This window comes from Mytilus edulis, chromosome 12 (assembly GCF_963676685.1).
Source record: "Mytilus edulis chromosome 12, xbMytEdul2.2, whole genome shotgun sequence".
Taxonomy (NCBI): Eukaryota; Metazoa; Mollusca; class Bivalvia; order Mytilida; family Mytilidae; genus Mytilus; species Mytilus edulis.
In genome coordinates, this window is record NC_092355.1 from 3,080,303 (window position 1) to 3,098,323 (window position 18,021).

The window sequence follows — 18,021 nt, forward strand, 5'->3', positions numbered from 1 at the left end:
CCCGGATTTATGAATTTCGAACAGCAGTATTCTACTGTTGCCTTTATGTATATGCTCAACTGAAATAAAAATAATACCATCCTAAGAACATCTCACAATATAACAACACATCAATGTAATTCCTATTTATTTTCATTTTATTTCCTTACTGTACAGTTCAATTAGTGTTAAACACTTATGATAATTATCTTTTTATATTTTTTGTTAAATTATGAGCTAATGAACATTTCTCCAGGACTAGAATTGTAAATTTCCCGCGGGAAGTATTTTATCTTTCGTTTTCATTTTCATAGAATTACAGCTCAATATCATAGAGGTGGTGTGGTGGGTAGAGGTTAAGACTGTTCATTTATCTCCATTGCAGAAAAGGTAAGATTGTTCTTATTGTAGTAAATGTATTTTCATTGCAGAAAAGGGTAGGCTTATCTCATCGCCATAGATGTATCTTCATTGCAAATGTGTCCTCATTTAAGGAAGTACAATGTGTATCTCATTGCTGTACATCTATCTCAGTTGACGAATAGGTAAGAAGTATATCAATGCAGTAAATGTTATCAGAAATCAAAAACATATTTTGAATATATGCAATACAAGATATCATCTAAACAAGTGCTTTATTTGCTAATTTATCACGTTAAAGCTTACTGTCATTAGATATAGGAAGATGTGGTGTGAGTGCTAATGAGACAACTCTCCAAATAACAATTTAAAAAAAAGTAAACCATTATAGGTCAATGTACGGCCTTCAACACGGAGCCTTGGCTCACACCGAACAACAAGCTATAAAGGGCCCCAAAATTACTAGTTACATGAATAAGATATTGATTTATACTGCAATCAGCTATTTTACTATACAGATAAAGCTATACGTATAAACGTTAGCTTTATACTTCAATGACCTCAACTAACATATAAGCCCCGCATACTTACCGGAACTTCTGTGTTTCATCAACAAGTTTACGTCACAACCATGACAACGTGTAGTAACAATGGTCAAACTTACATGCATTTAAACTTGTTATGTCTTCAAATTGGTTATTTATATACCATGTGTATCAATTGTTATTAATTAAGTTCATTTTTCCTTTCTAATTCCTCAAAATATCAATGTCTTACCCCCTCGACTACGCCCAAAAGGGAAATACCCCAAAATGGTAACCGAAGAAGGAAATTCCAAACATTGTTTTTAAACAATATTTGTTACATATTTTTATTATTATTTTTTTTTATTTCAGTATAAAACAATATACGTATAGTGTCTTGAAATATGAAATTTATTTGTATTCGGCACGAAACGGGAAAATGCTATGTACAACCTCGCATTTCCCCCGTTTCTAAGCCTCATACAAATACATTTCATATTTCAAGACACTATACGTATATTGTCTAAATTTTAGTCTAACTTCACCTGTCAACCACAAAAAAAGGTAACAATTGAAACGTGTACAACGTTGATTATCTGTAGATGTCTATCCTTTATTTGTGTATCATGTAAAACTCTGTCAAATATACCCCTTCTTAATTTTCAAGACATTTCGTGCTAGCTAAAAAGTGCCAACGTAAATTAAGTCAGATTTCACTATATCTTGTGTCTGGTCAGCACCTGTTTTTTTTCTACTGTTGTGATTCCAGAGGAGGAGGATGTAGGTGGTGACTATTCTAAATTGTACTTATAACTCATATTTCACTTTGAATTATTATGAAGTATGTCAAAGGCTATTAACTGTTTGTTTAATAGGCAAACATATTACAAAATAGCCTTTTTTATTTATCCTAGAGCTAAAAGTGTTTGCTTTCTAAGTATAGTAACACAGCTATATTTTGTGCAACGTCAATTTCATCATGGAACACTTTTTCCATAATCATATGTTCATTTAGGGATGAACATAAGTTTGAAATTTGTGTGACAATTCTAATATGTATCAATTGATCAATTTAAGTTGTACTTTAAAAAACATATTAGGTCAATGCCGTAAAGATATCAACTTAAGTATATACCGCAAAACACTTGGGAAGGGCTCGGCAGTACATTCGGATAACAATACGAATCTACCGGAGGAAGATAGAGAGCATTCATAGGCAAATACAACATTTCCCCTTTGCTCTTTCTGGCTTATATTTCAATATCATGGATAGGACTTGTTACTCGTGATACTCGATAATAATAGGCAATGACGTCATGTTTCAGTGCAGTGACGTCACATGTTCTTGTCCATCCGATTTAATCTATTAATGAAAAGCACGTGACATTATTCTTACAACCAAACAACGAACCCAACGTTTTGAACGCGTAAAAGTAGTGTTACTTATTATTTAATTTTACTTCTTATTCTTGACAAAAAGCATAGAGTTGAGATAGATTGCTGATATTCCTGCCAATAAAGTCAGTAACAAAAACAAAAATGCCATTTTTCTATATCTAATTCACTTTTTTTCTATTGTTTACGGTAAATGTATGTATAAAAGTAAAAATGGGGTGTGATTTCGAGGGATAATTCATAAAAATGGGTTTTCGTTAAGTCCATTGATATAAGTGTTTTGCACTGTTAATCAGAATTTCAATCTCTTTGTTTTAATGAAAACAATAAAAGATAGCATCGGAACAAGTGCTTTACAAATCGCCTACCAGGAAGTTTGTCTGTTTCAGCTTCCGTAAAACATTTTTAATAATATCTTTAAATGTTTTACATTTCTATTTTCGGGACCTTTTATGGCTTACTAACGCTGTTTTTTTTTTTTATGAGAATTTTTGATTGCCATACGGTGATCTTAAATTAATATTTTTTGCAGTTTTAAGTAATGGGTTGTGGCGAAGAGTTGTCTTACTGACAATTATACGGCATTATTTTTCATTGTTTCTAAAAACTGTATAACGCTACCTTTGTTAACTATTTACATTACTGGGTCGATGACACTGCTTTTCGGGGCTATCACCAACCCAGTAGTCAGCACTTCAGTGTTGATATGAATATCAACTATATTGTCATTTTTATAAATTTCCTATTGACAAAACTTCAAATTATTAAAAAAATTAAGGATTTTCTTATCCCAGGTTTAGATTACCTAAGCCGTATTTGACACAACTTTTTGGAATTTTGTGTCCTCAATGGTCATTAACTTTGTACTTGTTTGACTTTATCACTATTTTAATCTGAGCGTCACTGATGAGTCTTATGTAGACAAATCGCGCGTCTGGCGTATTAAGTTATAATCCTGGTACCTTTGATAACTAATTCAATATAAATTATATATATCTTCATGCGTTTTGCCTAGATTAGTTAGGATTTTTGTTGTATGCGTATCTATCTTAAAAAAAATAATTCGAAAACATCGCAAAATGACCAAAACAATATTTAAGACTTAATCACTTATTTTTAGTTCCTGGCAGTTGAACTAGTATTTAACATGTTAAACTATTTAGCTAATTATCTTTTCATCTCTTTGTTAAAATATTAGCCAAATAAAATTTGACCAAAACTGTACGTGCATGTATCTCCTGTGAAGGTAATGCATGATTCATCCATTACAGTTATTATTGTCAGAAAACCATATATCATTTATAATTTTATTCACTTTTCTGTTACGGCAAAGAATTTTGGCAGCATTAGAATAATAAAATATGAATATTTTAGTCTAACATCAAATTGTACAATAAAAACCAATTAACGTTGATCATCTTCAAATTTATGTCGTTTTTTTTTAGTTTTAATTGTTTATTATGTGAGGCTTTGTAAAATATACCCCATTAAATGTACACGACATTTGAGAGTAACAAGAAAATACAAAAGTGCCTTACTTAATTTAGTCAGGATATTAATCTGTTTGTTTGAATATATGCAATACAAGATATCATCTAAACAAGTGCTTTATGATTCTTTAACCAGGATTTTTTTCTTTCTGATTCAGCCTCCTTAAACAACTGCTGGTAGTAATTCATTCGATATTGAGGTAATAAGAAACACATGTTTAAAAAGGAATCCAAGAAAGTTTTTCCCTTTAAAATGTTTTTTTCCGGGGACATTATTGGTTAAACCCGGTATATGTTTGCTGATTTTAAACCTGTACCGTTTCCTGATTGTGTTAATGATCTATTGCATGTGGGATCCGGTAGAGAATTGTCTCATTACCTAATCATACGACATATTAGTATGTTTGTGAAAACTGTTAAAAACAGATTAGTTCAATATTATATTTATCTTCAAGCGTTTTTTCTAGATTGATTTATTTGTCTGATGATAAGTAGTTTGCTGTTGTACATATAACAACAAAAACCAAAATAAAAATATGTCATCTTAGGAGCATAGAAAAAATCCTGGGATAAGAAAATCCTTAGTTTTTGAAAAATTCATAGTTTTGTAAACAGGAAATTTATGAAAATGACCATATTATTGATATTCATGTCAACACCGAAGTGTTGACTACTGGTCTAGTGATACCCTCGGGGACGAAACGTCCACCAGCAGTGGCATCGACCCAGTGGTGTAAATTGTTATCAAAGGTACCAGGATTATAAAAAATAAAAACACAAAAATACTGAACTCCGAGGAAAATTCAAAAAGGAAAGTCCAAAATCAAAAGACAAAATCAATTTAGTACGCCAGACGCCCGTTTCGTCTACATAAGACTCATCGGTGACGCTCATATCAAAATATTTATAAAGCCAAACAAGTACAAAGATGAAGAGCATTGATGATCCGAAATCCTTAAAAGTTGTGCCATATACAGCTAAGGTAATCTATGCCTGGAATAAGAAAATCTTTAGTTTTTCGAAAAATTCATTATATATTAAACACTTATGATAATTATAATTCTATCTCTTTGTTAATGAAAATTTCCCCACCTGTAAATTCCCTCAAGAAAGTTTTTCAGCTTTTGTTTTCATCTTTCTACAATCACATGTTTAAATTATAGCAGTGTTATTGTGGGTAGAGGTTCTGACTGTTGATATTTCTCAAATGAAGGAATGAACCATTACAATCAGCGACGGTAGTTTAATAACTAAGATAAGGCCAGGATAATCAGCCACATCAGTTTAATAAATAGGATAATGCCAGGATAATTAGCCACAGCAGTTTGATTACTAGAATGTTGCCTGGATAATCTTCTACAGCAGTTTGATTACTAGAGTCATGCCCGGACAATCAGCCACAGCAGTTTGATTATTAGAGTTATGCCAGGACAATCAGCCACAACAGTGTGATTACTAGAATAAGGCCAGGATAATCAGCCACAACAGTTTGATTAATAGAGTCATGCCAGGACAATAAGCCACAGCAGTGTGATTACTAGAATAAGGCCAAGATAATCAGCCACAACAGTTTGATTAATAGGAAAAAAACAAGGACAAATCACCAACAGCAGTTTAATTACTAGGATAATACCAGGACAATTTGCCACAGCAGTTTCATTATTAGGATAATGTCAGGACAATCACTCCAGACAGTTTAATTACTCAGATAATGCCAGGATAATCATCCATATCAGTTGAATAACTAGGATAATGCCAGGATAATTAGCCACAGCAGTTTGATTACTAGAATAGTAACAGGACAATCAGTAACAGGAGGTTGACAACTTATATAATGAAAGGACAATCAGCGACAGCAGTTTAATAAATAAGATAATGCCAGGATAATCAGTCATAGCAGTTTGATTACTAGGATACTACTAGGTCAGTTAGTCACAACAGTTTGATATCTAGGAAAATTCCAGGACAAATAACCAAGAGCAGTTTAATTACTAGGATAAAACCAGAACAATTTGCCACAGCAGTTTAATTATTAGGATAATGTCAGGACAATCACTCTAGACAGTTTAGTTACTACAATAATGCAGTGTAATGTCTAAGATAATGCCAGGATAATCAGCCACAGCAGTTTAAAAACTGAGATAATGCCCGGATAATCAGCCACAGCAGCTTGATAACTAAGATAATGGAAGGACAATCAGCGACGGCAGTTTAATAAGTACGATAATGCCAGGATGAGCAGCCACATCAGTTTTATAACTAGAATAGTAACAGGACCATCAGTAACAGGAGTTTGAAAACTTAGATAATGAAAGGACAATCAGCCACGGCAGTTTAATAACTAAGATAATGCCAAGATAATCAGCCTCATCAGTTTATTAACTAGGATAATGCCAGGATAATTTAGCCATAGCAGTTTGATTACTAGAAAAATACCAAGATAATCAGACACAGCCATTTGATTACTAGGTTAATGCCAGAATAATCAAGAACAGCCGTTTGCTTACTAGGATAATACCAGGACAATCAGTCACAGCAGTTTAATTACTAGTAGAATGCCAGGATTATCAACCATAGCAGTTTGATTACTAGGATAATGCCAGGATAATCACCCTAGGCAGTTTGATAACTAGGATAATGCCAGGAGAATTAGCCACAAAAGTTTGATCACTAGGATACTGCTTGGTCAATCACCCACAGCAATTAAATTACTAGGATAATGTCAGGACAATCAGTAACAGGAGTTTGAAAAGTTATTTAAGGATAGGACAATCGGGGACGGCTGTTTAATAACTTAGATAATGCCAGGATAACCAGCCACATAAGTTTAATAACTAGGATAATGCCAGGACAATCAACCACAACTGTTTGATTACTAGTATAATGCCAGAATAATCAATCACAGCCGTTTGATTACTAGGATAATGCCAGGACAATCAACCACAACTGTTTGATTACTATTATAATGCAAGAATAATCAACCACAGCCGTTTGATTCTTAGGATAATGCCAGGATCATCAGCCACAGCATTGTGATTACTAGAATAATAACAGGACAATCAGTAACAGGAGTTTAAAAACTTAGACAATGAAAGGACAATCAGCGACGGCAGTTTAACAACTAGGATAATGCCAGGATAATCAACCACAACTGTTTGATTACTATTATAATACCAGGATAATCAGTCACATCAGTTTAATAAATAGGATAATGCCAGGATAATTAGCGACAGCAGTTTGATTACTAGAATATTGCCTGGATAATCTTCTACTACAGTTTGATTACTAGAGTCATGCCAGTACAATCAGCCACAGCAGTTTGATTACTAGAGTCATGCCAGGACAATCAGCTACAGCAGTGTGATTACTACGAGAAAGCCAGGATAATCAGCCACAACAGTTTGATTACTAGGAAAATTCCAGGACAAATCATTAAAAGCAGTTTAATTACTAGGATAAAACCAGAATAATTTGCCACAGCAGTTTAATTATTAGGATAATGTCAGGACAATCACTCTAGACAGTTGAATTACTAAAATAATGCAAGGATAATCAGCCACCGCAGTGCAATATCTAAGATAATGCCAGGACAATCTGCCACATCAGTGTAATAAATAGGATAATGCCAGGATAATTAGCCACAGCAGTTTGATTACTAGAATATTGCCTGGATAATCTTCTACAGCAGTTTGATTACTAGAGTCATGCCAGGACAATCAGCCACAGCAGTTTGAATACTAGAATCAGGCCAGGATAATCAGCCACAACAGTTTGATTACTAGGAGAATTCCAGGACAAATGAACAACAGCAGTTTAATTACTAGGATAATACCAGGACAATTTGCCACAGCAGTTTCATTATTTGGATAATGTCAGGACAATCACTCTAGACAGTTTAATTACTAAGATAATGCCAGGATAATCAGCCACAGCAGTGTAATAACTAAGATAAAGCCAGGATAATCAGCCACATCAGTTAGATTACTAAAATAATACCAGGACAATCAGCCACAGCATTTTAATAACTTAGATAATGCCAGGATAATCAGCCATATCAGTTTAAAAACTAGGATAATGCCAGGATAATCAGCCACAGCAGTTTGATTACTAGAATAGTAACAGGACAATCAGTAACAGGAGTTTGAAAACTTAGATAATGAAAGGACAATCAGCCACGGCAGTTAAATAACTAAGATAATGCCAGGATAATCAGCCTCATCAGTTTATTAACTAGGATAATGCCAGGATAATTTAGCCATAGCAGTTTGATTACTAGAATAATGCCAGGATAATCACCCTAAGCAGTTTGATTACTAGGATAATACTAGGACAATCAGCCACAGCAGTTTGATTATTAGTAGAATGCCAGGATTATCAACCATAGCAGTTTGATTACTAGGATAATGTCAGGACAATCAGCCACAGCAGTTTGATTATTAGTAGAATACCAGGATTATCAACCATAGCAGTTTGATTACTAGGATAATGTCAGGATAATCACCCTAGGCAGTTTGATTACTAGGATAATGCCAGGAGAATTAGCCACAACAGTTTGATTACTAGGATACTGCTTGGTCAACGCCCACAGCAATTAAATTACTAGGATAATGTCAGGACAATCAGTAGCAGGAGTTTGAAAACTTATATAAGGAAAGGACAACGACGGCAGTTTGATAACTTATATAATGCCAGGATAATCAGCCACATAAGTTTAATAACTAGGATAATGCAAGGACAATCTACCACAACTGTTTGATTACTAGTATAATGCCAGAATAATCAACCACAGCTATTTGATTACTAGGATAATGCCAGGACAATCAGCGACTGCAGTTTGATTACTATAATAATGCCAGGACAATCACCCACAGCAATTTAATTACTACGATAATGCCAGGATAATCAGCCACAGCATTGTGATTACTAGAATAATAACAGGACAATCAGTAACAGGAGTTTGAAAACTTAGACAATGAAAGGACAATCAGCGACGGCAGTTTAATAACTAGGATAATGCCAGGACAATCAACCACAACTGTTTCATTACTAGTATAATGCCAGGATAATCAGCCACATCAGTTTAATAAATAGTATAATGCCAGGATAATTAGCGACAGCAGTTTGATTACTAGAATATTGCCTGGATAATCTTCTACTACAGTTTGATTACTAGAGTCATGCCAGTACAATCAGCCACAGCAGTTTGATTACTAGAGTCATGCCAGGACAATCAGCCACAGCAGTGTGATTACTAGAATAAGGTCAGGATAATCAGCCACAACAGTTTGATTACTAGGAAAAATCCAGGACAAATTACCAAGAGCAGTTTAATTACTAGGAAAAAACCAGAACAATTTGCCACAGCAGTTTAATTATTAGGATAATGTCAGGACAATCACTCTAGACAGTTTAATTACTAAAATAATGCAAGGATAATCAGCCACCGCAGTGTAATATCTAAGATAATGACAGGATAATCTGCCACATCAGTTTAATAAATAGAATAATGCCAGGATAATTAGCCACAGCAGTTTGATTACTAGAATATTGCTTGGATAATTTTCTACAGCAGTTTTATTACTAGAGTCATGCCAGGAAAATCAGCCACAGCAGTGTGATTACTAGAATAAGGCCAGGATAATCAGCCACAACAGTTTTATTACTAGGAGAATTCCAGGACAAATCATCAACAGCAGTTTAATTACTAGGATAATACCAGGACAATTTGCTACAGCAGTTTCATTATTTGGATAATGTCAGGACAATCACTCTAGACAGTTTAATTACTAAGATAATGCCAGGATAATCAGCCACCGCAGTATAATAACTAAGATAAAGCCAGGATTATCAGCCACAGCAGTTAGATTACTAAAAAAATACCAGGACAATCAGCCACAGCATTTCAATAACTAAGATAATGCCAGGATAATCAGCCATATAGTTTAATAACTAGGATAATGTCAGGATAATCAGCCACAGCAGTTTGATTACTAGAATAGTAACAGGAAAATCAGTAACAGGAGTTTGAAAACTTAAATAATGAAAGAACTATCAGCTATGTCAGTTTAATAACTAAGATAAAGCCAGGATAATCAGCCACATCAGTTTAATAACTAGGATAAAACCAGGACAATCAGTCATCAGTTTGATTACTAGAATAATAACAGGATAATCACCCTAGGCAGTTTGATTACTAGGATAATACTAGGACAATTAGTCACAACAGTTATGTTACTGGGAAATTTCCAGGACAAATCACCAAAAGCAGTTTAATTACTAGGATAAAAATCAGAACAATTTGCAACAGCAGTTTAATTATTAGGATAATGTCAGGACAATCACTCTAGACAGTTTAATTACTAAAATAATGCAAGGATAATCAGCCACCGCAGTGTAATATCTAAGATAATGCCAGGATAATCAGCCAGAGCAGTTTAATAACTGAGATAATGCCCGGATAATCAGCCACAGCAGCTTGAAAACTAAGAAAAGGAAAGGACAATCAGCGACGGCAGTTGAATAAGTACGATAATGCCAGGATGAGCAGCCACATCAGTTTAATAACTAAAATAGTAATAGGTCAATCAGTAACAGGAGTTTGAAAACTTATATAATGAAAGGACAATCAGTGACGGCAGTTTAATAACTAAGATAATGCCAGGATAATAAGCCACATCAGTTTATTTACTAGAATAATGCCAGGAGAATCAGACACAGCCGTTTGATTACTAGGATAATGCCAGAATAATCAACAACAGCCATTTGATTACTAGGATAATATCAGGACAATCAGCCACAGCAGTTTGATTACTAGTAGAATGCCAGGATTATCAACCATAGCAGTTTGATTACTAGGATAATGCTAGGATAATCAACCTAGGCAGTTTGATTACTAGGATAATGCCAGGAGAATAAGCCACAAGAGTTTGATTACTAGGATACTGCTTGGTCAATCACCCACAGCAATTGATTCACTAGGATAATGTCAAGACAATCAGTAACAGGAGTTTGAAAAATTATACAATGAAAGGACAATCTTCGACGGCAGTTCAATAACTAAGAGAATGCCAGGATAATCAGCCACATTAGTTTAATAACTAGGATAATGCCAGGATAATTAGCCACAGCAGTTCGACTACTAGAATATTGCCTTGATAATCTTCTACAGCAGTTTGATTACTAGAGTCATGCCAGGACAATCAGTCACATCAGTTTCATTACTAGAATATTGCCAAGATAATCTTCTACAGCAGTTTGATTACTAGAGTCATGCCAGGACAATAAGCCACAGCGGTGTGATTACTTGAATAATGCCAGGACAATCAGCCACAGCAGTTTGATTACTAGAAAATTGCCAAGATAATTTTCTACAGCAGTTTGATTACAAGAGTCATGCCAGGACAATAAGCCACAGCGGTGTGAATACTTGAATAATGCCAGGACAATCAGCCAAGGCAGTTTTAATACTAGAATATTGCCTGGATAATCTTCTACAGCAAGTTGATTACTAGAGTCATGCCAGGACAATCAGCCACAGCGATGTGATTACTTGAATAATGTCAGGACAATCAGCCACAGCAGTTTGATTACTAGAATATTGCCAAAATAATCAGCTACAGCAGTTTGATTACTAGAATATTGCCAGGATAAACGTTTGTTAAGGCTGGTATCCCTACGACTTTTCACAATGTGTCGGTTTTAGTTTGTAGCCCTGATTTGCTTTCTCTCAATCGATTTATGACGTTTGAACAGCGGCTTACTTCTTTTGCCTTTGTCTTTCAGAGAATATTTTTTGAGAAGTCTAGTCTAAAGATTGTCTGTTCAGTGGTTCCTTCTTGGCCCTATGAAATTTAAACCATAACGTCATGAAATAGTCCAAAAAAAATGAAAGTGATAAAATAAATTAAACAATCAATGAATAATATTGATATCGTCTGTTTTATCAAGTTAAACCATGGTGAAACTTACCCAATGAATAACATTTTCCCGCTTTTTGCACACTTTTAATTTTCCTTGAACTTATGGCGACACAAATGCACTAAATATTTAAAACCCAATTGTTTAGAGAACAATTTTGAACTCAATGTCTCTCTACATGAATTTTATATGTTATTGACGAGAACTACTTTTAGTTTACTCAAAGCTATATTTGGCGTCCAAGCATAGGTTTCTTCAAAAAAAGTAAAAACACAAAAATACCGAACTCCGAGGAAAATTCAAAAAGGAAAGTCCAAAATCAAAAGGCAAAAATCAAAAGTCCAAACACATCAAACGAACGGATAACAACTGTCATATTCCTGACTTGGTACAGGCATTTTCTAATGTAGAAAATGGTGGATTGAACCTGGTTTTATATAGCTAGCTAAACCTCTCACTTGTATGACAGTCGCATCAAATTCCATTACATTATCAACGATGCATAAACAAAACAAACAAACTCAAAGAGTTAAAATGTCAAAAATAGGGGTACAGCAGTCAATCTTGTGTTTTCATCTTAATCACTGTAAAAACAACAAATGTAACGTAGAAGCACAAAAAGGCATACACCAAATTTAACATACTCATTTTGCTTATCTTATACGACTTTATTTATCTATATAAAGTCTACCCGTAAAGGATGGAAGGTTTTCAGTACTGGTGTAAAATTGCGCGTTTGAAATTCGCACAGGTAGACATAAAATAATTTTGTCGTTCAAAGTATGACGGCATACATAAATGCAGAGTCAAGTAAAGTAGATATAACAAAAAAACAGACTTAACAGTAATAATGATAAATAAAATAATGGTGTGGTTCAAAGTATGACGGGATACATAAGTACAGTTTCACGTCAAATGTATATCATAAAAAAACAGACTGAACAGAAAAAGTAGTATTATTGAATAACATAGTTTTGTCATTCAAAGTATGTCAAGATCCATAAATAAAAGTAATATTAATAAATGAAATAATTTTGCCGTTCAAAGTATGATGTTTCACATAAGCATAGATTCACGTCAAATAAATATCTCAAAAACTGACTTAACAGTAAAAGTAATACTAATAAAGACAAATAAAAGAATACTATAACACGTTATTAAGATGATAACCAACATCAGTACGCAAAATCTATACTTCAAGAACATCTTGTATTATTTGTGAAGTTGATACGGAATATTTATCAACAAGTTATTAGTATCTTCCGATGACCTTTTTTAGAAAAAGGACGAGACGTTCTTTGACATACCCCTGGTTCATCAACTTTCTGCTCAGACACTGGTAGCGTTTTACAAAGTCTGAATAGGAGCTGCAAGCTCTTGAATACCGAATAAAACTTGTTCATTCAATAAATGAATGTTTCTATATATTTTTGACTGAAATAAGAAAAAATATTTGTCAACTTCCGTTTTAAAAAATGATATGTCCAGTTTCACTTGAAAGATACAGTTACACAGATTCTAAATTTTATGGTTTTTACATGTTCTATATACTTCCAGCTAAGTGAAATTCACATCCGGTATCAAATGATTGGTTTATATATGTACAATTAAAACATTGTTACTTTCTTAATAAAAAAAATAGTGTAAAATAGCTACTTCCGGTTTACTCAAGGTCACTGCCTGCTGATATCTTGCTTATCATGCACCAAGTTGGAGCAATAATCAATTAACCTTATATTGAATAAATGTAGGTCTAATAACACTCATAAGATGTCATTGAATTGTTGCAAACAAAATGTTTCATATCTTTATTACAAGAAGGCAAATATTTTTCGCTAGTTTTTTTATAAATATCATTAAAAATGACAGAAAAAAATACAATTTGTAATTTGATCTTTACCTTTGACCTTGACCTGATATTTTTCTTTGGTCTAAGAACTTCAAAAACTAATTTTGAAGATGGACATATCGATATTGGTTGCGTGGAGTTAAATCGTTATTTTGGATTTTTCCTTTTTATAAGGGACTTTCCGTTTTGAATTTCTTTGGGGATTAGAATTTTGTTGTTTATTTTTAAGAATGAAATATTAAATACAGTATCAAATTCTTTAGCGGCAATAATCCAGCAGATAGGTGCAATATATGAAGGAATTGTGCATTTCGTGTTAAAAGCACCAAATTTTGCTCAAACATACTTCTATCTATTCTCTAAAAATTGAGATATGGAGGCAAGCTGGAAATAAAGTTCACTTCCGGTAAAATCCAATATGGCGGATGCATGTTTAAATTTCGAAAATTTTAATTTTCTTTCAGAAATTTAAGTTTAAACTACAAAAACTGATGTTTTAATTTGATATGAATCACATCAGATGGTTTTCGGTGTTATTTTATAGTGTTGAAGCAGCATTTGGTGACGTTTGGTCCACTTCCGGTCACAATTTCGTATTAAAATTCAAGAAAAATTTCGGCCTTTTAGTGTGAACGATGTAATAGACCTTCATTTGCGGTGAATGATAATGTTTCACTATTATTTTTGAATGAAGATAGACTTACTCTTATTAAATAAACAGACTAAATAACAATTTAAAGATGACATCTCAAAGATTTAAAAGATTGAGACATCAGATGATCGAAAACCAGGAGCATCTTCCTTAAATGTTGAAGAAGTTGACTGGATAAAATGTATGATTTGTCAACATATGACAGACGAATTGTTGCAATAACCTACATGGTTCCAGATATGAAACGTTGGCGCAAATCTGGTAAAATTCAAAGAACTTTGATGTTAACCATCTTCAATCAATCAGAAGACACTAGATGATGGCAGTGGTCGTCCAATTATAGATTACAAAATCAATGCTTCATGGCATAAGGCCTGTTATTCAAGTTCAATTCAACAGAACTATAGAAAGCTAAACATACAAAAAAAGACCTCAAGAGGATACAGATGATATACTAGAATAAAACAGACAATCGGATCAGGAAATTCACCCGCACCAGTATACCAGATGAAATAGCTCTGAAAGACTATGTTTTCTTTTAGGTTTGTAGAAACCAGATGTAAACCTCCACGAAGTAACAAGTGCTGTTGATATCCATGTTCGTCATTGTGTACTAAAGCTTCATGGCACAATGTTATTAGTGAAACTCAGTGCTGTGAATCTTGTTGCAAAAGAAACAAATTATATCATGTTCGAAAGGCATCAAGCGTTTCTGGTGAAGATGAGTCTGATTATTGTACAAGAAAGAGACACACGAATAAGCCATGGAATCGCATTAGCTGAATTGATCAGCTGCATTGAACATTCCAAAACCGAGGAAGATTTAGCACCAGTATTCAAAATGTCAGATCTTGCAAAGGTTTATTCCTGGTTCACATTACAATTATGGGTTGTTTGCCTGTGAGAGAGCTTTCCTTGTTTGACTTGGATTGAGAGTTGTCTAATTGGCACTCATAACACATTTTCTTATATCTAGTTCTTGCGTATTGCCCTGATATGCAGGAATACAAAACATGGGAGAGAGAGAGAGTTTACTTGTTTTCAAAGATGGTATAGGAACCCTTCAGTAGAAAGCATGTGATGATGACTTTGACTCAAACTACATACAGATTTATCAAGCAGTAAAAATCATTCACAGCGACATGTTTGGTGTTACATTAGAGTTTGAATGTAGTTTTCCAGTGCACTGTCAGTGGACTTCGATTCCAAGATGTCTCTTAACTCTTGTTAGTAGGTTGTTGTATGGACCAAATATAACAACTGACTCGTATTCTCAGGAAACACTAACGATTGCTCAGATGTTAATATTTAAAAGCTCAAACGAATCCTTAACTGTCCACAGACCCATCATCATACATCTAGAGAAACACTATTACATATATACCTAGGAATAATTGTTTATTGTTGGAAAAGAAAACGAGGAATAGTGGATATATTTTTGATTAATTAGTCGGTGTTGTATGATAGAATGCTTTCAGTATCCCAAAGTAATAAGTTAAAGAATTTTTTTCAGCAAAAGCTATTGACCATACGCATGGACAAAACAATGTTTTTGTTAAGTCAGATGGAGGCATTGGTGGATTAACGGAACATCCATTGCGAAGATGGATGATTGCTGGTCAAGGAATGGCAAGACTTGCGAGCTGCATAGCTCGATTTCATGATGAACAGGACAAAACTCACCATGAGCAGAAACTAAGTGTTCAAAGGTCTTTTGTCTATAAAGTAACCTCTTTGGTACAAGTGATAGACAAGTTAGGAAATCTATTTCTCGAAGACGACAACAAACTGCGTGTTCTACATACTTCAGATATAGCTCCCGCAGCATTCGTTGATACTATTCGTCCTTTGTCCTATAGACAAGACTTGTATAAAAAGTTTATCGACCGATCAGTGTCTGTCTTTGAACCTAACAAGAAATACGGACCGCCATTATTTTGAACCCATCCAGAAAAGGGACAAATGTTGTTTTAAAAAATGGTGTATCGTTGTTTTCGAGACTATATATCCTGTCAAACAAGAGGAGGAAACTTAGGCGAGTTCTTTAAACACATAAATCACTTCCATCCACCAGCGTTGAGTCTAAATGAATGGCGAATATTCAGAGACAATAATTTGTCCATACATTAAAAAACAGCTTGATAGTGTACAGATAATTAACATAGTGTGGGATAACTACATAGACAACAGTTTCAAGAATGCTACAAGAAACAGAAATAAGGAGACGTGTTCAAGAGCAAACAGGCACAGCTTCTTACGTGTATAAAAAAACAAAACAGAGCTCTTTCATATATTGTCGCAAAAAATGATGGATGACCACACTTTCGGGAAGATAATTATTGCTAAAGTTGATGCCGATGTAGTAGTAAATGTTTAATTCTTGCTTTCATGTGAATAATACAGCTGATATACTAGTATAGTTGCTTAAGGATTGGAAACACTTCAGTAGATTTCAATTCACGAGATTACTAAAGCTTTAGGACTAGAAAAAGCATTTACATTGCCTGTGTTCTATGTGTTCGTTGGTGAAGGAAAAAACAGCATGGGATACATGGATGGCATTGAATGATGTCATAAGAGCACTCACCGTTATGGGTGACCAGGCAATAACTCTGGATGTGGAAACCCTATTACGCCATTAATCCAACAATTCGTTATTCTGATGTTTGATTGAACAAACAATTATATCAGAGAAGGTCAATGAGGCACGAAAACACCTTATCGCATAAAAATGCAGGTCCATTAAAAGTATTTGGCCAAAAAAATCAGCTCTTTATCAGCACACCAAATGTTCTATCTCTCAAGGTGGATGTGTGTGGGCTGAATATCTCAACTTGAAACCACAATTGCCTGGCCTAGTATTTAGCTGGACAAATTTTGGAGCAATATGTCAGAGGCTACTTATTCATGTCAAGAGTCAATCCACTGTGAATGCCAACGGGAATGTCATGGTCATTGCAAGTGTGGACACTCTGCCCTTCCAAGCACTGCCTTGTGTGATTGTGGTTGTGATTGTGAATGAAAAGTCCCTCAATTTGTTTATTTGACCAAATAACCATATAATAGTTATATATGAGATCTTCAAATTTGTTTTTGGACAACATTGCCTATTTTTTTTTTACAATGTATTTTATCCTTAAATTACGCTTTTTTGTGGTAATTTTGACCGGAAGTGATAAAATTATTAATAAAATAACCCGAGGGCTTCAAGAAAGTAATAGTTTATGTCAAACCATGAATACACAATAATATTATCGTATACCGAGCAAACTTTGGCAACAAATTGTGAGAAATAAATAACCATATTCAGTTATTAAATGCATGTCCGCCATTTTGATGATAAAACCGGAAGGTGATAAAATCAAGCTTGCCTCCATATCTAATTTTGTTTAGAATGATCCAAACTAGGTTATTTTCGAATTTCATGCTTTTAACACAAAGTGCACAATTATTCACCTATCTGCTGGACTACAACGTGTAGCCGCGTGTACACAGCTAACATCACAACCAAAAGTATCAAACATTTAATAAATTTTCGTTGACATCTAAAAAAAATATTCTGGCGGACTGATGAAAGATGTAACACTATACCTATATCATTGATCTCAGTTGTGCAATGGGAAGATCTGAATAAAAAGTTTTTGGGTTACGGGTTTTCAACTGATTGTCACTATGTTGAACGCAATACAGTGTACACGCTGAGGTCACCATCACCATATAAAGTTAAGGCCGATAGACTAACGGCTTTAGGTAATGCATTAACAGGGTTGTTAAACTTCGGAAAAATTGATCTTTAAAAATCATTTTGGTTTATAATTAAAATCTTTGATAATTTCTACTTTTAGATTCGTCATG